Below are 27,500 nucleotides of genomic sequence, written 5' to 3' on the forward strand. Positions count from 1 at the left end.
GAAGACTGTGCTGTTTCTTTTTTTTTTTTTTAAGATTTTATTTTCCTTTTTCTCCCCAAAGCCCCCCAGTACACAGTTGTGTACTTTTAGTTGTGGGTCCTTCCAGTTGTGGCATGTGGGACGCTGCCTCAGCATGGCCTGATGAGCAGTGCCATGTCTGCGCCCAGGATTCGAACCGGCGAAACCCTGGGCTGTGGAAGTGGAGTGCGCAAACTTAACCACTCGGCCATGGGGCCAGCCCTGTGCTAAGTTTCCATGTTGGGTTTTCTGTGAACAGAGTACTCACAGTTAGCCTTCCCTTCTCCCTGAAACCGCCTACCACTCTGAATTGTTGCCAGCAAACAATTTAACTGCTTTTTCATTTTGACAAACGAACTCCTCCAGGACGTTGCAGTTGAAATATCAGCTGCTGCGTGGCCCATGGCCTTTTCGTCGCTGAAATTTCCTTTGGCTTTGTAGGTGAATGGGTGTCATCTGAATTAATGATGAAGCCCTTCAATTTTATTGGGTAATTAGTAAATGCTGGGGAGGGGGATCCTGGGTGATACATATTTGCCTCTTCCGGTATTTACAGAAAAGGAATGTAAACCAAAAATGAAGGATGCTTTGGGCCAGTTATACTAAAGTGACTCTGGGCCAGTAGGGGCCCACTACGACTGCACGAAGGTAATAAAAAGATCAGGGCTTCTGAGGGCTGTGTAAACATGCATACACTTCCCTAGGATGTTTTTACTTTTCTTTTAACATGCTGGAACCACCCCCCCCCCCCCCCCCCCCAAAACAAACCAAGCCCAAAGCAAGCACAAATGCATCAGAACTCTCATACAGCGAGGGTTCAGAATCCAGCCCGAATAGAGAGTGCTCCTTTTCCAAGTGTGCTAGTTTGTTTGTGATGGTAGTCTTCTAAATTTTTAAATGTTATGCATTTCTCTTTTGCACATGGCATGAAAAAATAAAATAGTATGAAAGGAGACACTATGAAAATTTCTCCCCTTCTTGTCTGTTGTGGGTTGTATGATGTCCCCCAAAAAGATATGTTGAAGCCCTACCTCAGTATCTCAGAAGGTGACCTTATTTGGAAATAGGGTCATTGCAGATGTGGTTAGTTAAGTTGAGGTCATACTTAATGCAAAATTAGGGTGGGTCCTTAATGCAATATGACTGATGTCCTTACAGGAGGAGGGGAATTTTGATACAGATACAGAGAGGGGGGAGGCCATGGGACCACAAAGGTAGAGACTGGACCAATGTAGCTGCAAACCAAGGAAGGCCAAGTATTGGAGAGAAGTTACGAAGAGGCAAGGGAGGATCAAGCCAGACTTTTAGACGGCGCACGGCCCGCTGGCATCTTGGCTTTGGACTTCTAGCCTCCAGAACTGCAAGAGAACGCATTTCTGTTTTAAGCCGTCCGGTTTGTGGCACTCTGTCTTGGCAGCTCTAGGAAACTAATATACCATCTTCCTGTCTTTTGGTTTCTCTGTCCAGAGGCAATCAATATTAGCACTTCTAACAGTAATACTTTAATTTAAAGATCAATGTGTTTGATTTTTTAATAGATAGTACATTCATGTGAGTCAAAAAAATACACAAAAAGTTATACGGTAAAAAAAGTCTCTCTCTTAATCCATTCCTCATCTGCCCATTCACCATCTTGCCCCACCCTGTCTCTCCACCATGGTCATTCATCTTATTAGTTAATTTATATACATAGGTAGAATAGATTTTTATCTCCTCTTTACGTAATAGGAATCTATTATATCATTGTTCTTTACCTTGCCTTTTTTTTTTCTGATAAGAAAAGTACTTTCCAATTATTTTCCAGTCAAAAGTTTTCTGGCCTGGAAAGTGATAAATATCATTACTGTTTCATGATCAAGGAGAGAGGAGAGTGTGGACCTAGTTAGGGTTCCCTTCCATCTCAGCATCAGAATGGGACTGACTTTCAGGTGTCTTCACTTAGGGGTTCATAAGTTGTGGAAGAAGTATGTCAGTCAAGGCTGGGAGGCCTGGAGCACTGCTCCTCACTCTGGAAGTTACACAGATTCAGGGAAATCAGGAGAGCCAGAGAGTCAAGCTTCCAGGCCCCAAGTAGTCTCTTGGGGTTGGTGGCAGAGAATGGGCTGAGCGTGAATGAGTTGGCCTTCGGTGTCTCCAGCGTCTCCTGGGAGCCTTCACGGTCAGGTGGGGTGCTCAGAGGGAGCGGGCGTCCAGATCCCTGCCACCCAATAGTGTGGGCTTCAGATTTTCTGATTTGCAGAGGAAGGGGACGACAGAGCATGGGGGGTAATCAACAGCATTGACTTTGGAATCAGAAGGTTGGATTTGAATTTCTGTCACCAGCTGGGTGACTTGGCCTAGTTATTAAGCCTCTCTGTATTCCAAATGCATCAACTGCAAAATGAGAATTGTTCTGATGAGTAAAGGAGGTCACGCGTGTTAATGCTCTGCGTAACACTTCAGTGTCAAGATGATGATGAAGAGATGAAGGTGAGGCCAGAGATGTTGGAGCAAGACACTTAGCAATGCTGCAAGGTGAAAACTGAGAGAGCTACTGGCTTATGCAGGGCCACGGAGAGATTTTGTTTTTCTGAATGGGTTAGCCTCACCTCCTTCAACAGAGGCTATAAGGAACCAGGGATGCATAAGACGAAAATAATGAAAATACACAGGCCGAAGGGAATTTGTGTTCATTTTGACCTCAATTAACTTATAAAACATATAGAAATTATATGCAAATAAGTACCAATTATTTTCTGTCATGCTCGTTGGTCGTTTTTGCAATCTTGACATCTACATTATGCTAGGTCATTTGATCTTCGATGTCCCATGTTGAGCTATCACCTCCAATCCATTTTATACCTACCATCCATTGACAGCTTTGACAATCGCAATGATTCTCTTCATATTTATTCTTTGTTCAAATCCTGACTGCCCTTGTAAACTCCCTTATTGCCTTGAATGGGTAATATAGCACTTCATAAGTTCATAAAAATGTTCCCTTTTAACATCACACCAGCCAAGTGACTGGGGAGCTATTGAATTCACAGTATGTACTGGTAGGGATTTCGCAGAACATCTCTTAGAGTTTCAACGCACGATCTCCATTGAAGCTAAATGTAATTGGAGTTCAAACCCTCAAAAATCCTTATATGGAAGCTCTTCTTGGGTCTATTTTAGGGTAAGAGGCCTCTTAATTCAGATATCTGGAAAAATCAATTCAGGGAAAGAACTATAGCAGTACAAACAACACACCATTTGTCTGTTCATTCAATCACTGGTCACTGAGTAACTTGTGTGTACCAGGCTTCTCAAGAATGACAGCTATATGAAGAAAAAGCCACTGGCATCTCTGAAAAGTATAACATACAATAATTACGTATTGTTATTATTAATATTGTTATTATTATTTTTAATAATAGCAATATTATTAATAGCGTTAAGATGAAAATACTTTTATATTAATCAGCATTTCACGTTGTCAATTTAATATATTGTTAAAATGAATATACTTTTATATTTATTGTCATTTCATGTTGCCAATTTAATATGCTCTGACTCACTACAAGGTCATAGTTATTAACACCTTAGGTCCTAAGGCTCAGGATAATGGAGGCATTGTTATGTCAAGTTTGTCTCCTGACGTGATAGCATCTGTGAATGGCAGAGCAGAGACAACCTGGACAAGAGTTGAGCCAAGAAGCCTCCTCTTGGACAATAATATTGAGCCCAGGAGAAACTGACACTGGGCAGCAGCCACAGCCTCATGCACATCCAAAGACAGTCCACCCACAGGAAGTAAGTGTTCTTGTGTTAAGTTGTTTGACTGAGTTTGATTCACCTAGAACTATATTATCCTACAGCTTACATTTCTCCATCAACACCACAGGGGTAAAAGAGATCTTACCCAAAACTTTAAAAAAGTCGAGGTATTGCTGTTGAAAATATCCTTTAAGCTGATAATCTTACTTGAAAAGGAAATGAACTCTCTTGGGTCTTCTTGGTGAACCCTTACTGATCTGGTGTGATCTTATCTTCTTTCTCCTGTGTTCACATGTTCCTACTCCCCAACCCCGCCATGTTTACTAGAATTTTGCCAGTGAAAGGTGTCAGATTCACTGATCTAAAATTTGAAGAATGTCATCTTTTGTAAAAAACCCAAACTATATTTTGATCTGATCTTCCAGAATCTCATGTGATTTCCAACACTCTTCAAAAGCTACCACTGACCTTCTCACGGAAATTTGTTGCCTTATTATTTCAATCCTTGAAGTTGGATTTCTTTGCTTTATATCACAAAACCGATCTCCTCAATGTTTTCCTTATAAAGAATACTTTTGATCACCAGTGCCACTCTCTAGGGTATGACAGCAGTAACACTTTGGAAAACTATCAGATAAGAAAGTTTCAAGATCCTCTAATAAATCATTATCTTTAGGGTCAACAGCCTTGATCTAAAAATTTCTGGAAGGATGAGATCAAGAAACCAGTAAAATGGACCAGATTCTTTTAGTGTGGATATGAGCTACTGAAATATGATTTTTTGGCATTATGCCTTTATGTTGTAAAAAAAATGTAAAGTCTTTAACATGCAGAAGGGTAAAACAAAACACTAAACCACTGAGCGATAAGCCTTGAAGTAGCTTCTTGCCTGAAATGACAGATCACAGCAATCAACAAAGACATGTATTCTGCGCTTGAACCTTCAATGGTGGAATGCATCACTCTCTTCTAGGCTCTGAAGAAGAGGGCTTTTCAAGTGTGTTGTTATGGGGTCAAATACCACAGGAGAAATGGAAACGATAGACATCATCCTCGGGTGAATCAGAAGTGACATGAATCACATGCCCCAAGACCTGTTGGAGGAGTTTAGGATCTTGATGGACAAACTACTCAGAGCCTTGGGAAACATAGATAGACGATGAGCGCAATTTCCCCGCCTCAGGCAGAGTGAGATTGGGTTGTTTCAGCTTGTGCTGACAATGGGCAAATGTTTCTCTCTTCTCCTCATTTCTCTGGCTCTTGGGTGCACCCATAGCACCCTTAGCTGCTGGATGATGTGAAGGGCTGTTGTATATGAAGCAAGCCAAGGTGGGAGTGCCACAGCACCCTCTGCTTGGTGTGTCTTTTCGTTTTCTCTTTGCCTGTGCAAATTCTGCTCATTTCTAAAGATTGTTCCGATTCCATATCCTCTTTCCCGAATATTTCAATATCCATTGATCTTCCTCTAGTTTGATCTTTAGAGCTTATCCTCGTGGTACTCCTCATCTTGGCTATTTATCTGTTTTATTGTCTCTCTCTGTGCCTCATCTTCCTCAGCCAGTTCACCAGCAGTATCTAGTGGTAGGGACTATATTTTAACTTAATTTTTGCTTGTTATACTTTCTTTTTAGTGCCTTTCACAGGATGCGAATGAATGAATGAATTATTACTTGTTTGATTTTTTATGTCACCCTTGGAAATTCTAGGTTCTTGATGATCTGAGATGGTCCCAACTTTCTCCCATGAAGGCTTCTTAGCACATGACTCCCAGTTTTTGATTTAGAAAATATGATTATGGTACCTCATTATAGTAATTTCTCCAATACATCAATCTTTATTGAGGGGTTGACCACTGAACAATTTCCAGGTCAGTTGTAACAGCCAATACCCTTCTCTCACGGGAGAAACAAGCACAGTAGTCCATGCTGGTCCTTCCTCTCCTAGTCAGCAAATTGCATTCTCGTCACTATCTATCAAGGTAAGTTTCCATCAAGAAAAGCCTGAGGTCATCTCCCTTAAAAGAATGTGCTACTGCATTGGTTTTTACTGATGCCCTGTCAGCAGGACATGTATTTTCAGTTGTTTCCAGGAATGTTGTGGGTTCTTTTGCTGATTTGGTTTCATTTATGACCAACGGCCCCCAAGTGCCAAAGGTGCAGCCGGAGCCTGGGGTCTGAAGATTTGGGTGAGAAACTAAGCGAGGCTCCTACTACCCAGCTGTCACTTTGACCTAATTTGCACCAGCGTCCGTGCAAAGCAGAGATGTTGACTGCACAAGACAATGCAGGAACAGGCTAGGAAAGCTTTTCTTGTTTGCATCAGAAGTCTTGAATTTACCTGGCTGTGAAGGTAGACAAGTGGGTAAAGCGTTATGCTATGGTTTTCAATCTGGTACAAACCAGAATCCTTTTTGAGAGCGAAAGGAGATACTAAAAACAATTTAAAATAATTTATTGAACTACAATGAGAGCAAAGTAGGACTGTTCCAGAAGGTATGAAATTTGAAAGTTCTGAATCTTCTCTAAATAACAATTCACATATGCACATGCTCACAAAATTGTGCATATAAGTTTTGGGGTTTCATAGAGACCCCCTGAAACCAATCCAGGGGTCCAGCTGGATTAGAGGGAGGGACCTAAGGCTAAAAATCCCTGATTTGGAGATTCTGTAATTTACTTTGTGCCAGAAACTCGGCTACATTTTAAGTTTTTATTCATTCTTTCAGTGATTTGGCACACATTTACCCATCACCTGCTACTTCAAGACATTTGCTGGATCGTGGAGAGACACAAGACTCGTTAGAGTCCTTCTCCTTGAGGCACCTTCCTCTGGTTTGGGAGGCGGATAATTGCAATGCTTCAATAGGAGTATTAGTAGAGCGCTGGCATGGCTTAAGGAAGAGCATCCTTCCTTAATTCAATTTCTGAATTCTCTTTGTGAGCTTGTCTTATTGCTGGGGCTAGTAAAGAAGGAGGTGATATGTGCACTGGGTTTTAAAAATTTAGAGGCAGTTTGCCAGTGATAGAAGATTGATTAAAATATCCAACTTGTGTGAAGTGACCAATCTTTTCCAATTTTTCCAGGTGCAGAAACGACAGTAAATTTCACCAGCTTGAAGACCAGTACCATGGCTAGGCAGCATAGTTCATGGGTTAAGAAGGCAGCTTATTAACCAAATGACCAGGTGTCCTGGATAGTTGTATGTGTCAACTTGGCTAGGCCATAGTACCCAGTTATGTAATCAAACACTAGTCTAGGTGTTGCTGTGAAGGTGTTTTGTAGATAGGGTGGAGGGTTAACATCTATACTCAGCTGTTGCTAAGTAAAGGAGATTACCCTTGGTAATGGTGGTGGGTCTCATCTAATTGTTTGAAGGCCTTAAGAGCGAAAACTGAGGTTACCCAAAGAAGAAGAAATTCTGCCTTAAGGTTGTAGCACCAACTTCTGCCCGAGTTTGCAGTGTGCTAGCCTGCCCTACTGATTTCAGGGTTGTCAGTCCCCACAATACCTTAAAATAAATCTCTTTATCTCTCTATCTCATCTTTATCTATCATCTATATCTATCTATCTATCTACCTACCTATCTATCTATCTATCTATCTATCTAGCCATCATCTCATTGGCTCTGTTTCTCTGCAGAACCCTGACTGATACACCAGGGTTGAGGCCTGTGTTTGAACCCTGACCCTGAATCCTGATTCCCCTACTTTGTAGCTGTATGATTTTAGACAAATTACTTGATTGCCAACATATCAATCTCTTCACATGTAAAATGAGATCATAATGGTAATTCCCTCATAGAGTTGTCAAGAGGATTAAATGAGTGAATGCATTTAAAGCACTTAGCAAGGTGCCCAGCCTGGGTTAAGGGCTCAGAAATGTTAGCTCCTATTCTATTTTTAGTTAAAATTTTTTTTGCCTCAACTTAATTTGTTTGGGGTATGGAGGGAATACAAAATTGTGCATCATAATAGCCTGAGTTTTTCTGGGGGCGAAGCGTGTTTGTTTTTTAAAAGTGCCTTTGACTCGACACTTTCCATCAGCCATATGAACAGCCACAGGATTGCTCTGCAGCTGCTGCTTAACCAGCAAAGTGGGTCACCCCCAAATGGGCTGAGGAAATGATTCTGGGAAGCACAGTCTGGACATGGGGACTGGTCACTGGGGAGCAGCAGCCCCAGAAAGGTCACTGCAGTGACTCAGGACTCAGGATACACATTGGGTTCTGTTTGAACTAAAACACTGTCTACCAGAGGAGGCAAGAGGAGGCACCCCAAATGGCATCAGGCTCAGAATACATTAAGGTTACTCACCATTGGTGGTCCCTTGGCTAAAATAGACTGCTTTACAGAGATAACTATCTAATATTACGTGCTATGTTGAGCCATTCAGCATTTTAAGTTGGTAATCTTGCTGCATTTGTTTGTGTATGTGCCTGGAGTGTACAGAAGGGTCTGTATGGCATAAATTAGCTGAATGAAAAAGCCCAGTGTCCAGCCTAGAATCTCCAGCGCTGTGCCACTCCTAGTGGAGGCCACTGGAGAGGTCTGTGCCCCTCGGGGCAGGCCCCAGGTGTGTGTTTGTCCAGAGGACAGTGATTTGGTTGGAATGGAGCCTTTCTCAGAGAGGACACCTAACGAAGCAGCTCGGTGCCGCCCCTGAACATGTGCTGGCTGATCAGCACAACCCTGGAAAGGCTCCCTGGTTGTTTGTGATGGTGCTGATATTTGCTTAAGGTTGCCTAAATATAGATCAGTGAGGCTGTTGATCCCTGGGAAAGGAACCAGTGAAACCACAGTTTTTAGTTTTTGGAGGGTGATTTTATACAATAGGAATTAACTTGGCACAAATGGAAAGCATAGACACAAATTGCTTGCTCTCTTTCCCAAATGCCCTTAAAAAGCATAAATGTCCAGTAAATGAAAAACTGAATGCTGATTAGCGGGAAATCATTTTTTGTTGGAAAAAGATGAAATAAGATGACTAGGTATTTGCTTTATATTCCAGCTCCCTATCTCCCCCTGGCCTAGAGCCTGGACTGATACTGCTCAAGTATCTGATTGTGGTTTAAGGGGTTCCTTCTAATCTTTATGGGCCTGGGGGCCACATACCATCCAGGGTCATACTTACAAAGATCTGATAAGTTTCTGATCAGTCTTGGGACCAGTGGTGGTCACAGGTCGGTCTGTGCATCATACATTTGCAGCTCTTCAACTTCTGGGCGTATAGTAGGATTGCTCTTCCTGGCCCTCTTGTGGTTGGGTGGGGTCATGTGACTAATTCTGGCCAATGAAATGGAGTGAAAGTGACCTTAGTCTCTTCCGAGCTGGACCATATAATTGTCTATGTGAGACCGGCTAGTGTTTGCTTTTCCTCCAGAATAGGAAATGGCAATATTTGAGATGGTGACTTCTCCATTAGCCTGAGTTCCTGAGTGATTACAATAAAAAGAGCCCTCCTGATGACCAGAAATAGACACATAACATGACCAAGGAATATATCTTTCTTTGAAGCATCCATAAAGATTTGGGGGTTGTTTGTTATGCAGCATAACCCAATCTGCCCTGATTGGTACTGAAGCCCGATCATTGAATCATAGAAGGTCATGTAACCAAACTTTCCTGCATTTATCGGGTGTATTTACATCCCTGAACGTTACTCTAACATCCCTCCAGAATGTCCAGCAGCCCTTTCATCTGGACTTTACTCAGAACAGAACAGATGCAGACCTCTAAACAAGAGCAGACCTCTTCATCTTGTTCTTAGAAATGAATATTTGAGGACTCGCCTGGAACTTGGTCAGGGTCTAGAAGTGAGAAGGTAGAGTTATTTTAAAGTTATTAGTGATCAGACCTGGAAAGGGGTCCTTGGAATCAATCATCCCAAAATTTAATTTTATGAAGAAGGAAATCAAAGCTCATAGAAATGAGGAGAGCGATTTAACCAAGGTCACATAGCTTGCTAGTTGGTTAGTGGTAGAGGCAGGACTAGAACTCAGGGTCTTGGTTATATATTTGTTCTGTGTAATCAGAGACTATTTGCAAAGGTCAAGAAGGCATCCACTGAGCTCTAAGTCAGCTCTACTGATAGAAATATAACGCAAGCTACAAGTAGGCCATTTTTTAACAGCTGCATGACAAAGTAAAAAGAAAGGAATGAAGTTAGTTTTAATAGTCTATTTTATTTAAACCAATTTATCAAAAATAGCATTACATTTCAACATGTAATGAACATAAAAGTTATTAATGAAATATTTTACTTTTTTGTCCTAAGTCTTCAAAATCTGATGTGTATTTTATGCTTATAGCACATCTCATTTGGACTAGCCCATTTTGAGTGCTCAATAGCCACATGTGGCCAGTGACTAACATATTGCAAACTACAGCTCTAAATTCTTGGAGGGCAGGGGATTTCTCACTTCTCTCTGTAAAATGCCTATTTTATGTCAAACATAATGACACGTTTTTTCAATGCTTTTATCTGGATTCTAGACGTCATAATACTTTGCCCCTAGTCACTTCATAGGGATGTAAAGGCAATTAATGAGATAACCTCTGAGTTCAGTAGAGGGTTCTGTCTAAATTCAAGGTGCTATTCTCTTTTATACATCTGTAGGGAAGTCCCATTAACACCCGTGGCAACTATGCGTGTTACTGTAATGGAAAAACAAACATTTCTCATCAGGCAAGGAATAATACCAGGTTGCTCCCAGGGGCTGGCTTTCCCAGTGTGGGTGGGGACTTTCCGCTGAGAACCGACAGAGTTATAAAGTCTCGTTGTGCTACCACGTGGGTGAAGGTCTGGATCATGGCAGGCTGTTGGGTAGAGGAGGTGGAGAAGGTAAACCTGGGGGTCAAAGACTATTGTTTTCAGAGCTCACCTGTGACTGCTGTCCCCCTTAGTGGCAGGGCATTAAAAGAAGGACAGACAGAATGCTACTCTTTTAGTATCCAGAATGGCTAGTTCAGGTTTTCTTATTTGACTGAGTTTGGACAAGTTCCTATTAACCAAGCTATGGGGCAGGATTTCCACGGATAGTACACTTCGCTCTTTTTCCTCCTGCACCAACTCTCTCCACACTGCAAAAGGGACAGGTACCCCATAATATGCTGGGAATCAGGCCTGTGGCCTTCTTGCTCAAATTATCTAGGGATCAAATACTTCTGAACCCTTTAAAACAGTGCTCTGAGCCATGAGTGGGTACAGCCTGCCTTTTCAGGCTGGACTCTGTCTTTCTATGAATGAATTTGCCACTCTGCACCACCCCTCTACTCCCAACCAGCTTTCCAAAGTTTTGAAACACACACATTCTTTTTAATCTCAGAGCGTAAGTAAGAAATTGTTTGCTGGGGAAGAAAGATTTAGGGAAATCCATTGTGTATGATTATATTCCTAATAACTACTTTTAATTTGATACCTACTCTGTGCCAGACACTTTGTATTTACTATTTCTACTCCATACAACTGCCCTGAAAGTGGGCATTATTATTTCTATTTTATGGGCAAAGACACTGAACTTCAGAGAACTTACAGAACTTGTTCAAGGTGGCAAGAAAAAATAATCGGAAAATTGGATGAAGATGAGTGCCTGCCTGTCTTTTCAGTATCATAGAAAACACTAACAGGCCCACCCAAAGGGGATTTAAAATTCTCCAGGGGAAGGTACTTTGACTGACAGATTATTTCTTAGGATTAGGGGGTCTAGACTTTGTGAAATCACCCAAGTCCAACTTGTTAATTTGTAAATTGCTAAATTACAACTTATTTTTGTCCAGCAGAGATGCAAATGAATTTTTTCTGTTATAAAAGATAATCCAAAGGTTGCGGTTTTATTGACCAGTAGTATTCTACCCAGTTTTGTATCTAATTTAACTAACTTTTTGCAGTATTTCTTTCCTGAAGGGGTAAATTAATGTATATTTTGAAATGCTCTCACCTTTACCATCTTATTGGTTCCTTTGTTAATGAGTTAAATCAATCTTTGATATGTGCTCACTCTATGTATATATGAGAGTCAATGTAAAACCTATGAAAAGCCTAAGATCTTCCATCTTATCACAGATTCATGGATGCTGGCAGAAGACATAAGATTCCTGGGTCAGAAACAAAGGACTTTATGATTATGTCTCAGCAAGCAGGATGCATCAGTATATTTGTGCCAGTCACCCTTGCCCCCAGTCCCACAGGGGTGACACGCATTATGCTACACATAGGGATCCTGAATCTTTCATAATATTCGGTAAGTCTGCCTTTTCTTTTCTCCAGAGGGAGACACCATCCCTGTCTTCCAAGGCTGTTCGCTATGGAAACGTCCTCGCAAAGACAATCTGGAACACAAGACGGTTAGTGCCTTGTAAGATGTGTAGAAACTCAAGAGACTCATGAAGAATTGTCTCCCAACAGTCAAAATTTTAAATTTTGAAAATTATACTTCGACTAAGATTTTGTGGCCAGTAAATGGTTGAGTCTGGATTCTTCCTGTCTGTATAACCTGGACCATCTCTACTACAGTATGAAAAGCTAAGTCTCACCACGTGTGACTAACTGAAGAACTCCCACTACTATGAGCTTTTTGGGTCTGTTCCATCCTAGAGTGGAAGTGGTCTTTGTTTGGAAACGATGCATCATTGAAAGAGATGAAAATTAGTTTTATTACTGAAGTCCTACGTGTCCTGAGTTGCCTAAAACACTTTTCTGATGAAATTTTAATAAGACTTTAAAAGCATGAAAAGTTTAGGCAATTTAAAACACTAGTCTGTGAGAAATTTAAGAGCAGGGACCACGTTTTATTCATCTTTGTATCCTTGGGACCCAGCACAGTGTCTGGTATCTAATAGGTACTCCTTTCTTATCCAATTTCTCTTTGGTTCTTTCCTCTTCAAGCAAACAAAGCAGATATCTGGTGAATTCATTTATGCCCTTCGCTTTAGCTGCTTGTTCCAATAACTTATTCCATATGTTTATTTCCTTTAGTGTGAAAAGATTTGGCTCACGCTTTCTTCTTTATTTATGGTTTCCTGAGTTTTCAGTCCTGTCTCTGTTTGCTTGTTCCCTTTTCCATGTACACACACCCCAGAGTGCGAAGCGGCGACATGCTGATGGGTACAATGTCTGTACCCGGCCTCCTGAAAGAATGGACCCTTGTCTCTGGACAGTCATCCCAGGCTGCTGTCCCCAGGCCAGCGGAGACTGACCGCTTCGCCTTCACTTCCGAGACACTCTGTCGCTGTCTGTCTGACCAAATGCCCTCTCTCTCCTTGGGTGAGTGCAGCCCATATGGTGGGAGAGGGAAATGGGAACAGACCCCCTGAGCTTCCGAAGCGGCCTAGAGGAAGTTGACAAAAGGCCAAGCTTTGAAGGGCACAGTGAGTCAATCTACTAGCTCAAAGGAAAACTAGGGATTAGAGATCTTTGCTTAATTAAGAGGGGATGGGGATGCTGTTTCTGAAGTTACCCTTCATTTTCAGAAGCAAATTATGAATTATCGCCTGAAGAGTTGGGCTTTAGAGGGTAAAGTCTATTTTTCTGTCCCTTCCTGAACCTAAACAAGTGTTGACCTACAGACATTTTCTGATTCAGCATCAGAACACCCCCAGGGGCAGGCATAAGTGTTCTCCCTCTGGGTGGTTTAAGACAAATGCTGTTGGCTTCAGGGAAGCAGAGTACCCCCGAGAGCCACGGCTCCCCTCTCCCGCTCCCCCGCCGAAGCGAAGCCGCATATAAAGCCCCATAGTCTAGAGTTATGTTGGTCTCTTCTTCTCTATTCAGCTTAGGAAATGGCTCTCTCTTGCTTGTCCAGGGGTGGGCAATGACTTGCATATCCCAGGAGGGTCGTGAGGCTCACTACCTTCATAGCTACATTTTCTTCCCAAAGGACGCCCTGAAGGACGGAAGGCCAGTAACAGGATTTTGGCAGGTTTTGTTCCAGTTCGAGCTATGCAGCAGTGAAACAGGCTGTCTGTCAAGTCCAGAACTGTCCAACTGCAGAAGCATTCCTGCTTGATGTGGGAGACTGGAATAGATTATTTCTAAGGTCTTTTCTAAAAGTAATTCTAAGGTTTTCTGACATTTAGCTCTCCTACAGGAAGGCAGTATGGTGCATCGATAAAGAGCAGAGGCTGAAGCCAGGCTGCCTGGATTTGAATTCTGTTACTTACAACCTGTGCTGTGTAACCTTGGGCAAAACTCTGTGCCTCCATTTTCTCATCTGTAAAACAGGTATAATAATGACAGTGGCTATTTCATGGGAGCTCTGCTGCCTTATCTCATGGGGTTCTTATAAGAAATAAGTGAGTTAATGCCTGCAGGATGTGTAGAGCAATACCTGGCCCAGGGTTTGTGATTGATAAATGTTAGCTATTATTATTAACTGTTCAAGACAAAACCAAACCCAGGAGGTTCTGAGTGCCCCTCTTCCTCCTGATAATCACTGGGGTACTTTCAGGCTTTCTCTTGACAATCACATCTCAGGTTGATGGGGAAGTGGGTGGGGCAGGAGGGTAGAAGAGGAAGCAAGGCTGCCATGTGATAGCAGGAAGGTGTGAAAGAATTAGCTCAACCCTCCCACACAGCACAAGTCACAGCTGTAATCATCGTTCTTGTTTGCAGCAGCAAACGTGGAAGAAGCAAGGTGATGGCAAATAAGCAGGTTACCATCAATCATCATCATCACTGTCACCATTGTCTTAGGGTCCTTTCCCAAGGAGCTCAAAGATTATTAGTGATGAAGCAATAAAATACCAAGAAGTTTAACAACATTTTCAAGCTCATTAAGGTCTCCAGCCTTTCCTGGGTGCAGTAACTCTTGCAGATCAGTTAGAATACTGCCCGCACAAAGGAGGCGCTTAATAAATGCTGCTCCTTCTTCCTGGGCTGACACCACCCCCATCTCTACTTCCCAGTTGGCTTCCTCTCACCTATGCTGGGGCTGCTATTCCAAAATCTCTCCAATTCCCTCAGATCTGTTACCCTCACCCACCCCTGCCCTCACTCTTTGCAGATTTTATCACGTCCCCCTTCCAGAGGACATAGAGACCATGAGAATAACCATTCAGTGCCCTACTTTCAAACCTGGCTTTCCCATGCTATTACCTGTGTCATCATCTCTCCCTTTTGTCTGAGAGAAATGGCATGGCCCCTCTTCTCTGAGGCAAACCTCTGCTCCTAGGGCATTGCGTCTCCATTTCCTCTGCGTCTTCTGCTACCTTCACCCCCTCCTTGTGCTTACGGTTTATAGCCCTCTTCTTTAGCCCCTCTTCTTTAGCTCCTTCCACGTCGCCAACAAAAGTGTCCATGTCTCTTTAAACCTAAAACAGTCTTCCACCTTCCACCGTCCTATCTCTAGATACTACCCTGTCCCCCTCCTTCCTACATTGCTAAATTTTGTGAAAGAGGACGCATTTTCTCTTCTTGCTCTACGTACTTTTCTTGGATGAGTTCATCAGTTTCCATGGCTTTGACCAACATGTATGTCTCCAATTGTGACTTCTCTCTGTTATTCACTCCTGAGGTTCCAGGGCCCCTCCAATAATATGTCTCAAATGAAGCGCATTGTTCCCTCCCCAGCCAGCTTGTCTTCCTCCTGCCCCCTCGTCCGTTTTGGAGCATGCTGTCACCACCTAGGCAGTCTCTCTGACCAGAACCCTCAGCGTCATCCTTATTCATTCTTTGCCCTCAGCCTCCACATCGGATGAGTCACAAAAGATTTTCCTGGAAGATAATTCATAGCACACACTTGTTGATTCCTCTGGGACATGTTTCTCAAATCTGACTTCCTAGTTGCCCTCCCATCGACAGTTTCTGGTCAGCTCCTTGCCTTTCGCCTGAACTCTTGCACCCATTCAGCTAATCGCTCCCTTCCACTGACTTCGCCTTTTCCTGTTCATTCTCCAATCTGTTGTCAACATAATTTATTGAAAATTGAAATCCTTAAAACCTCCATGGGTTCTTTGATGCTCTACAAAGTAAGATCCAAACTCCTTAAATCCTTAATATGGCCCATAGGGTTATTATGATCCCCCCACAGCTTGCCCCTGACTTCTGCAGCTTTGCTTTGGGAGTTCTGGAACAGGCGCCCATACTCCAGGTAAGTCATAATCTGACCCTTTCCCATGCTATCACCCCTCGCAATTTTAGTCTTTTAATCTTTGCCAAAGTCCCCTTTCTCTAAACTCTCTTCCTGACAAATTCTTATTCATTCTTCAAAACTTAGCTCAAGAATCATGCCTTCTGTGTAGCTATTCCCACCTTCCCAAGGCAGCTTATTCACCTCTCTGTGCTCACCAGCTGGTGCTTCACCCCTCCATTCCAGCACTTTGGAGAGGCTCAATCCAGTTGGTTGAAAGTGGAGCAGGTACAGGCAGAACCAGGTTGATAAAACAACTCAGTAGGCGTTACAAATGAGCCTAGAGCAAAAGTTCTATGCATAGGTTTGCAGAAATATGTTGCTATTTGGAGGATAATTTCTCTCACTCAGGCTAATTTCTAAATGGCAATTTTCATTTGATTAGCCTTAGCTATAGGTAGATAGATGCAGGCCACACCGGTCAATGCCATCTCTTCTGAAATTGTATGATGTTTGGTTATACTAAGTCTAAGTGAAAGTTTGATCAGTAAGGACTTTAGCAATCATTGCAATGATGCTTCAAATTTCTGCTTTGCAAAATAAACAAGTCAATTAAAAGATTTATAGAAAATTTGTTCTAAGTGTGGTCCTTTGGGGGACACCTAAAGAGTTGGAAGACATGGTGGTCATTCTCCAGTAAACAAATTAAAAAATACATAATTAAAAAATATATATAATTTTATAAGATAGTGAGTGCTGGGAAGAAAAGACGGCAGTGCACACAGATGCACTGCAAGGTCAACGTATGTGAGAACGGTGTTGGCATAATACGAAGTTGGCTGTGGTTCCATATGAAATGATCAGTACAGAAAATGAGAGGCTAGAGACAGGCGAGGTCAACTTAGGCCTGGGCAGAAAGAGGGGAGGTTGGTGCCACTGGAAGGGCAGCAGTTGTTACAAACTATGAAAACAAAATAATAATAATTAGAGAAATTCATGGAAAAAATTTAAAAAGAATCCTCATGATGGGTAGGCTTTTGAACTGGAGGAAGGAAGGAGAAGGAAAGCAGGAGAGGGTAAAGTCTGATTAATAGTCGAAGGCAAGAACAAGCACATTTTCCGCAGAGAGCCATGAGGAGGGCAACCTGTCTAAGGGCTGGTGGCAAGGAGGGTCTTTGTAGGGAAGGGACAGAGAAGGTTGAAGGTCAGGCTGAGACATGGGGACACTACTGAATGTAGTTACTTTGGGAATGACATAGTAAAAGCTTCGAACCAGCAACTGAAGTGTGTCAGTGCGTGGGAATCCCTTCTTTCCCCAGGTTCTCCATGAACATAGTCCCAGGGCAACACTGTTACTTACCTGCTGGGCACAGAGTCTCAGAAAAAGAGGGAACTTACTTCATCTACATTTGAGGTTTATCTTGCAGGGAATAAGGGGGTGGGCATCCTGACCTCTGAGGGTTCACATTCTCAACAGCTCCAGGGCGGTCAAGGCGATTCCATTAGCATATCTGTTCTCCAGACAGATATTTTTAGCAGCAGATAGCCTGAATGCATCCAAAGAATGCACCTGTTAGATGGAAAGCTAGATCTGGCAACCATACAATCTAATTTCAAGAGAGCCAAGTCAGTCGTGTGCTGAACTATGGGACACAACAGGAAATCTATTGACTTTAGGCTCATGACAGCTGTTTTGCAAAGTAGGTAAGATGAAGGTGATTCTATTCATCTAGATATTTTAGTTTGATGAATTCATGAAGATTATCTGATAGTGAAGATCATGCTTCCCTTTCTCCTTCCATTCCTCTCTCCCTTCCTTCTTTTAGCATTTTTTCTTTTGGGGAAGGTTAGCCCTAAGCTAACATCTGCTGCCAATCCTCCTCTCTCTCTCTCTCTTTTTTTTTCGCTTAGGAAAACTGGCCCTGAGCTAACATCCGTGCCCATCTTTCTCTACTTTATGTGTGGGACGCCTGCCACAGCATGGCTTGACAAGTGGTGCATAGGTCCGCACCCAGGATCCGAACTAGTGAACCCCAGGCCGCCGAAGCGGAACATGTGAACTTAACTACTGTGCCACCGGGTGGGCCCTAGCAATATTTTTTAAATTCCTCATCTTAGGTCTGGTATCACAGGGGTAAAGAAACCAAATAAGATTTCTTTCCTGTATTAAACATATATTGCAGAAAGGAAGACAGATACATAATAAGTAAACAAATTAGAAAATATATATAATTTCATAAGGTGATGAGTGCTGAGAAGAGAAGAAGGCAGGATAAAGCGACAGGAGGTGAGCAAGAAGATCTCTCTGAGGAGTAGCATCTGAGCAGAGAACTGAACTGAGGGGAGGCATTCAAGTAAAGAGCTGGGTGGAGAGCACTGCAGAAGAATTTTGGTCAAGGAACAGCAGGAAGGTCAGTGTGGCTGGAGAGGAGTGACCAAGGGGGGAGGGGTAGGAGGAGGAGAACTAGCCAGTAGCTAGGTCACTAGGGACTTGTAGGTATAACAAGGGCCTTGAATTTTAATTCAAGTGCAGTGGGAAGGCCTTAGAGGGAGTTGAGCAGGGGAGAAAGGTGATCTGACTTATAGTCTAAACCGTTACTCCGCTGCTCTGCGGAGAATATTCTGCTGTGGAAAAAGAAGGAGGTAGGAAGACCAGCTGCTTCGCTCTTGTAGAGTAAAGTGAAAGCTGATGGTGGCCTGAAGTATGGAGATGACAGTGCAAGTGGTGACAAGTGGTAGGAATGAGTATATATTTTAAGGGATTGACAAAGGATTGATAAGGGATTGGATATACAGTAGAAGGGTAAGAGAGGAGTCAAGAAAGACTCCTAGGTTTGTGGTCAGAGCAACTGGGTGATTTGTGGGGTCATTTTCTGAGATAGGAAAATTAGAAGAGGAGGTGGTTTAGGATGGGAAATTAAGAGCTCTGTTTTGATCACTTTAAGTGAAGACATTGAGTATTAGACAGATACTTAGTCTGGAATTTAAGAAAAGATCAGAGCTGGAGATACACTTTGGAAGTGACCAGTGTGTAGATGGTATTTAAAGCCATAGGTCAAGAAAGATCACTGGAGGAGGGAGATGCTCACCCCAAAGCTAGGACTGAGCGCAGGGGCACACCAATATTTAATGGACCGTCTGAGGATGAGGAGCCAGCAAGGAAGACTGAGAAGGAATAGCCAATGAAATGAGAGGAAACCCAGAAGAATGCGGTAGTCTGAAGACCACAATGTTAAGGAACAGGTGGTCAATTATGCCAAATCCTGTTGACAAGTTTAGCAAAACGAGGACAGAAAATTGATTACTAGATTTGACATGATGATCTTAACAAGAGAAGCTACAGTTGAATGGTGGGGATGAAATTCTGAATGAAATGATTAAAAAGAGAATGGGAGGTAAAGAAGCGGAGACACCAAGTATAAATAATTCAAGTTTTGCTGCAAAAGGTAGGAAAATATGGCAATGTTGGGTCAAGGGTGAATTTTTTAAAGAGGGATACTATTAAAGCATTTTTGTATATAGATGGAAGTGGTGCAGAAGAGAAGAAAAATAGATAAATCAGAAGGAAAAAGAAGGTAATAAGAGTTGCCAAGCCCTTAAGTAGGCATGAAATATGAGCTCAGGAGAACAAGTGAACAGTTGACCTCAGAAGGTAGGAAACAGGCAAAAGAGAGTTAGGCTTGCAGGTAGTTGGTAGAAGTGGGTAATGGGAAAGCAAGATTCATCTCTTCTTATTGTTTCTATTTTCTTTGAGAAATAAAGCATTGCCATCAAAGAGGGGTGGGGTGGGGGGCCTTTGAGAATTTGGGAAAGAGAGGAAAATGTGTGAAATAGTCATTTTGGAGGATGAGAAACTGAAGTGACTGGATCTAGTGTTGTTAGGAAGTTTTGAAAGCACTTGAGATTTTTGTTCATAAATTTAAAATAGAATCTAAATTAAAAATGAAACCTGTTAGTACAGTTGTATGCTTTCTTCTGGTCGCGTTCAGCTGGAAGGCAGATGCTCAGCAGATGGAGGCTTGGGTTTAACCAGGTTTGGGAGTTTTGCCAAGTAGTTCTAGAAGGGAGAGAGAGAAAGGAGTTGAGAGTGTGTGCAAAGGGGGGAATGTCCAGCTGGATCACAGACTCTAAGCACGGCAAGTCAGAAAATGAACATTTTATGGTGCTGATGGACAATGAAAAAAAAATTTGGTGGAGTAAATAGACTTGGGGTCATTGTGGAGCTAAGAATTGTGGACTTTTCCTCTTATGTCTTGCCCATCTTTTCTTTGTTCATGCCTCCATGTGAAAAGACCTCTGAATTTCTGAGACCCTTCCATGAAATCATCCCCACAGCTCTGCTCTTAATTGCTGTCTCCTTTCCCTGGACTCCTGTTACATCTTATTGTAGATAGCTAATTCAAATGTATTTACAAATAACTACCAAGGACTAGTCATTGTTATAAGTACTGGGAACATGTGTGGGCAAAAACGGATGTGTACCGGGGCCCTCATTGATGTATGGTCTTTTATAGATTGACAGATGCTGCATATTACGGGTAAATTGCATCACAAAAGGCTTAAAAATTCTGAAAAATTTCAGACGTGATGAATATTTCTTGACAACTAGATTGTAAGCCCCTAAGAAGCAGAGTTTGTGCCACACCAACAGCAAGGTCTCCATAAACACTTGTTGATTGAAGAATTGATATTCCCTTCGCCTTGAAGATGTTCCCTTCAAAGTTCTGAAGGAAAAGCAGTGGGGAGAAGAAGACACTAGGAAAAGTTTTCCTGGAGGACAGAAATTTGAATGTGTTGTATCCATCAAGTTTGGGAAAACCTGGAATAATTATAGAATAATAATGTCAAGGAAGTCTGGCTGCTTCCTTGTGTTTGTCCCCTGGTTTGTTAGGACCATATGCCCCTGGTAACCCACCATCTATGTCCTGCATGTCCCTTTCCACATTTGAATTAATAATCTTGAAAGGCTACGCTGTAAGTGTGACAGTCAGATCTAAGTAGGAGGAAATACACAGATATGAAAATTGTGGTTACCCCGAATTGTTGGAAAACTTGGTGCTTAAAGGGATAGTTAGCTACCAGGTAGTGACCATGTGTTCAAATGAAACAGCTTTCTGTTCACCAGATGTGCACCTTTCTCAGAGACTTTGTGCTAACTATTCAACGAGGTCCTAGAACAGCACACGTGTGTCCTCTTCAAGGAAAGCCTACGTTTACAATACACATTTATAATCATTTACAGATAAGCCAGCCAGATGGATTCATGGTTTTACATAATGTCATAACTGTTTTACATAATGTTACTTAATTCCGTCAATGATTAAGATGCATTTCAGGACACAATTCAATGTAGAAAGTTTGAGTGTAAGGCCAGCTTTTTAGTTATGAGAGGTTATGAAGTAGAGAGATATGGTGGATGCCAAGTGGATGGAGTCAGGATCCTTTTATTCTTTTGTACCAGGTGCAACTGGTCAGTAATGGTATTCTTTTCTGTTCAAACAGAACATCTATGTCTGCAATTGGGTTTTGGAAGTGAACAGTGGGTTCGGATGTTGGTGATGGGTCTGAATGCCAGGATGTGGAACAGTCATCTTAAATCCTGTGATTTGGGAGATCCCAAAGCCTTGATTCTGCTGCCGTAGATCCCAGCTGGGTGTGATTGCTCTATTTAAAAAATGATAGACTGAGAAGTTCCACTTGTCTTATTTGTCACTACTATCCACTACATAGAGGTGCACTTATGGACTTGTCTTAGAGGTTGGGGTTTCCTGTGAGAAACCTTCTCCACGTCTCAATGGACCTACTTGGCCTTTCAGCTTGTAGGTGAAGCACACATTCCAGGGAGATGCGGTGAAGTTAGGAGTCATGAGTGTGCCCGCACCCGGCGCTAACTGCTGTGTGGGGCACAGCAGACAGACAAGTGTCCCCGACTTTCTCTCCCTCCGATGACCTCCAGATCGTAACTCAAAGATGCACAGCGTTTCAGGTCACTGGCCGGTGATGAGGTAACTCACAAACCGGTCAGTGAGAAGCTTTACATCCATAGAGATCTTGGAATCAAGTATACCTGGTGTATTAGTTTGCCAAGGCTGCCATAACGAAATAATGTAGATTGAGTACTCGGCTTAAATGACAGAAATTTATTTTCTCACAGTTCTGGAGGCTGAAAGTAAGAGATCAAGGTGCTGGCAGGGTTGGTTTCTCCTGAGGCCTCTCTCCTTGGCTTGCAGATGACCACCTTCTTGCTGTGTCCTCACATGGTCTTTCCTCTGTCTGTCTCCTAATCTCTTCTTCTTTTTTTTTAAATATAGCAACTATTTTATTTCTTTGTATCCTTCTAGGTCTTATCCTGTACACCTGCTCTTACAGACAACGCAAGTCCGTCTTGTCTTTTTTCACTGCTTAACATCCTCTTGTTAGTAATCTGCATGCTCTTCTGAGCTCCCCACATTTCTCTTTTCATTATTTTTTTTTGAGGAAGATTAGCCCCGAGCTAACATCCACTGCCAATCCTCCTCTTCCTAATCTCTTCTTACAAGGACACTAGTTAGGCTGATTTAGGGTCCACTCCAATGACCTAATTTAACCTTAGTTACTTCTTTAAAGACCCTACCTCCAAATGCAGTCACACTCTGAATGGTTAGGACTTCAGCATATGAATTTTGGTGGGGGGGAACACAAGTTAGCCATAACACCTGACAATTTTTGGAACTGGTGCATTTCTTTAAAGAATTCACTAATTCATGTTCTGAAATAAAACCACATTGAGATTTGGCAATTCCACTTCTGGGAATATATCCAAAGGAAACGAAAATACTATGTAGAAGAGATATCTTCACCCCCATGTTCATAGAAGCATTTTTATTTTTGAGGAAGATTGGCCCTGAGCTAACAGCCATGCCCATCTTCTTCTATTTTATATGTGGGACACCTGCCACAGCATGGCTTGATAAATGGTGCGTAGGTCTGTGTCTGTGATCTGAACCAGGGAACCCCCGGCCACTGAAGCAGAGTGCACGAACTTAACTGCTACACCACCAGGCTGGCCCACATGGCAGCGTTATTAACAATAGCCAAGATGTGAAAACAACCTAAGTATCCATCGACAGATGAATGGATAAAGAAGTTGTATACAATGGAATATTGTTTAGCCGCAAAAAGGAGGAAATCCTGCTATTTTTGACAACATGGATGGACCTTGAGGGTGTTATATTTTGTCAAATAAGTCAGATTTATTGTACAAATACACATATGTATTGTACATACAAATGCTGTATGATTTCACTTATATGCAGAATCTAAAAAAACAAGAGCCAAACTCATAGAAAAAGAGATCAGATTTGTGGTTACCAAAGGCAGGAGGTAGTGGAAGGTGGAATTGGGTGAAGGTGGTCAAAATGAACCAACTTCCAGTCACAAGATAGGTAAGTATTGGGGATGTAATGTACAACATGGTGACTATAGTTAACACTACTGTATGATACACAGGAAAGTTGTTAAGAGAGTAGATCCTAAGAGTTCTCATCAAAAGGAGAAAAATACTTCTCTACCTTTTTCCTTTTTTTTGTAGCTACATGAGATGATGGATATTAGCTAAACTTGTGGTAATCATTTCACAATACATGTAAGTCAAATCATTATGCTGTATACCTTGAACATGAACAGTGCTGTGTGTCAATTATATCTCAATAAAACTGGAAAGAAAAAAAAAACCCACATTGATTCCATGAAGACTAACAGTGAATTTTCTAAGCTCTAATTTTAGGTGTGTAGCCCAACTTCCCCAGGCCTCAGGGGTCTAATCTATTTGGGTGTTAATAATACCTGCTTTAATTTTTTTTCTGATAATTTATCTGATGAGATGTTGGTGATGAAAGTGATTTGAAAATATGAACTACTGTATATAGCAAAATGCTAATATTAGTAATAACAGTGACAAAATTGTAAAATGCCTCTCTCTGGGGTACATTTTGTAGGCTAAAAGCTCCATCTGCTAATGTTAGCCCGCTCCTTGGAAAGGCATCTCTTTTCTACATGAAGAATCAGGCGTCACTATTGAATCGATGGCAGCCTAGCCTCCCGTTTATCTGTCCGATAGAATTTCTTGAGTGAAAATATGTCCAAATATAATCAAAGGGAAAAACTGGTAAGAAGTTCCCTGACTGTGTCTTTATTTTGCTTTTGATATTGGCCATTCTTCCTTTTCCTACTTTGCTTTGCTTTCTAGAAATCATCTTGAGGATATTTTGGATATAGAAGTTTTCTAAGCTGGTAAGTAGTAGTCATTTTGTTATTGAATTTTTTTCTTTTTTTGCTTGTAGAATGTACTTCTGTTCGAGGTATAGTCTGTGAAAATGAATAACTGTCCCACTTATGCATCTCTTATTGACTATGGAGTGTATGAAAGAAAAGTAAGAATTTTAAGCTTGTTTTACATAAGAGTGGAACTAAGATCAATAAACGCAAGTTACGGGTGAATAGATTTCAATTCATCAGGAAAAAGAACTCTTTAGCAGTCAGAATACAGAAAACAGAACGAGGACTTTCCTGGCAAAATCTTTTGACAAAGTCTTCTAAGCTGGAAATCCTAGAATCCATGTTTCTAATACTGGCCAGTGTTTCAAAGAAGCTAATTGGGCACACAGCCTGAAGTTGCCCTACCAAACACCCATCTAAAAATGCAGGCAGTGCTTGAAGTGGTTGGCATTGATCCAGAGAATTTGGGCAAGTCTTCGGGCCACTCTGAGATATGACATTGCTGGGTGAGTGAGCAGTGGGTATGTAGAATGGTGAGAAGTTGGTGGGGGGTGGTCACTAGGTTATAGTCATTGATGTGAGAGTCATATTTTCTAGAATCAGAAAGTGGGAGGGTTAGGAAATCAGGAACATTACCTATATGCACAGCTAATTCTCTGGCTCCTCTTTAAAAAACCAGACCTTAAGTAAAACCAGCAGATCCATTTGGAGTGGTAGAGCAAACTGTGTACAGTATACGCGCTACGCAGCCTTTGCCACGAGGGAAGAAATCAGCCAAGATTGAAGTACATCTGGATCAAAACCATGGCAACCATAAAACCCAGCGAGAGATAGGCTATGCTTGGTGGCCTTATTCTCTTTCTTTGCTAGACACTACTTCCTTTTCCCACTGTTGCCAGCCCATGGCACAGAGGAGTGGATAAGGAAAAGCAAACATTTATTGAAAGCCTGTGATGTGTTAGGCACTTTACACATCCTAACTCACTTCGTTTCTATGATCATCTTCTGTGGTAGGTTACTATTATCCTCATTTAGCAGATGAGGAAACTGAGTCTCAGGAAGACTAGTTGGGATCTAAATCGGGGTCTATCTGACTCCATTAGCCCATATATATTTTTTTCATGATATCATGCTAGATAAGAAAAAGAGAAAGGTGGATGATGGCAAATATTATACCACACCTCTTGGGACATCGTACATTGGTTAAGTATTATTCATTTTATCAATTATATTGCCATAGACACATAAAATTGCTGTAATTGTCATTCTATGCTGTGACTTTCAGAATCCCTGACAAAGAATGCCATTTCCTAATCAACCAAATTTTCAATTACTCCATCTTGGTAATCTCTTTACTTTCACTGTCCTGTTAAATCCTGGATATACTTTAATCATCCTCGGGCTTTTAGCTCCCATTTTCAGCTCTGCATCTCCACCTGGCCCTGTTATCTCTTGGATGTCTCATCATGAAATTGGCTAGGTCAGAGTGTATCACACATCTCTTATTCATCTTCAGAGCTCCACCCAATTCCACTCTTATCTCTACCTGGATTCTCAGTTTGAGCTACACCCTTCCCACCACTCCCCTTTTTTCACCAATCCTCATTCCTGACCTTGACTTTATCCCCTTTCCACTCTTTGTTATAACATCTCTTTCCACTTGGTGACTTTAGCTTAAACATCTAAAAATCTAGGGCATATTAAGTTACAGATTTTTAAAGTCCCTAAAGACATAGACCGTGCAGATTTAAACACAACATGACATATTTGTGACACCATCTACTCTAGCCTGCCTGCTCCTGTCTCAATGTCATCTGGGAATTCTTCACATCCCTTCAGATTTTCTGTGTAATTTGGATCTTACATACACATTTTTTTGTCATCTCCCTTTTTCATCTAGTATGCTGATAACGTAATCTTTTACAATGTAGTTTTTAGTACTTGCATAGTTTTTCTTGTATATATAAACCATTTTTTATTTAATCGACCCCTTATTATTGTTCATTTATGTTGCTTCCAATTTTTTCTTACTATAAATTATCCTGCTGTGAACATCTTTGTGGCGAAATCATTGTTTATTTCTCTGGTTACTTTCTTACCACTACTTCCTAGAAGTGGAATGTCTGGGTCAACTTATATGCATATGTTTACAGCTGTTGAAAAAAGATTGCCTAAATTACTTTTCAGAAAGTTTATCTCAGTTTGCCATCCTGGAGGAAGTACGGGGGAGCTTCCTGTAAATAATTTAAGAATTGTTTTTGAGAATAATTGAACAATTTCAGAATCGTTATTTAAGAAGAATTAAATAATTTAAGAATCATTCCTCCTAGCTCAGCACTCATTAGTCACCTAATCTTCAGTAAACAATATAACCTTTATCACTCTCAGTTGATTCATATGTAGAATCAAGGCATTGGATTCAAACTCTAAGGTCTCCCTCCGTCCATCATTCTTTTATGGTGCTTTCACATCGTGTGGATGATTGCACTCCTGAATGTTCTCTGGGATTGTTAGAAGGGAATGTTCTGGAAAGGGACCTGGTATAGCTGAGCCTTAAAACAGAGGAGTGGCCGAAACAAAGATAAGAGTTTTCTTGAAGCCTTCTCTTGGGAGAAAGAAACGATTTGCCATCATCTTTATCTTCACTTTGGCCTCTTTAAAAATTGTTCTTCACAACACTAAATACTTAACAAAATTGCCTTCATCTTGACCACATTTCCGTGAGTAATGTTGGTTGTGGCTATTATCATCATTAATGGATTATTACCCTTCCCATTCTTCAGATGAAGAAACAGGATGCAAAAGGCTGTTGACTTGCTCAGCCTCAGAGGATGAGTCAGAGGGTTAGGGAGGAAGGTGCTAGACTCTTCCCCAAGGGACTATGGATACTAGGCTAGTCTCCAATGCACAGAATGCTCTGCCTCTGGATACCGTTTTGGGTCTATCCAAGGAGGTTACAGGGACCAGTACGTTAAAGTCTTTCAAAACACCCTCCTCCAACAGGGCCCTGAGGCCATCAGCAGCTGGCTCTCTTTTCCCAGATCTTATGTGGATTCTCTGTCTCTTTTTCACACCTCTGGCAATGGGCATTCAGGTCACCAGGGTATCCCTGTAAAGGGATGAAACTTGGTAAATATACTGATGAACTCAGACATGAGCTGGTAAAAATAAAGTTGAAAAGACTGATGAAACAGCAGCATCAAGGGCAGCAACAAAAGTAATTTGGCTTACTGAAATTTGTTATTGGGCAACAGAGATGTGGTAGGTTCCATGAGGGCAGTGCCCAGAACAGTTCACTGGCTCAAGTTAACGTTTGATGTGTGTTTCTTGATTGCCAGGCTCTGGAGGTACAAAGATAAATGAGCCATGAGACTTTCCTTCGAGCAGCTCACAGTCCAACAGAGGAGACAGACAAAGCAAC

Source organism: Equus quagga, chromosome 15 (assembly GCF_021613505.1).
Source record: "Equus quagga isolate Etosha38 chromosome 15, UCLA_HA_Equagga_1.0, whole genome shotgun sequence".
Lineage (NCBI taxonomy): Eukaryota > Metazoa > Chordata > Mammalia > Perissodactyla > Equidae > Equus > Equus quagga.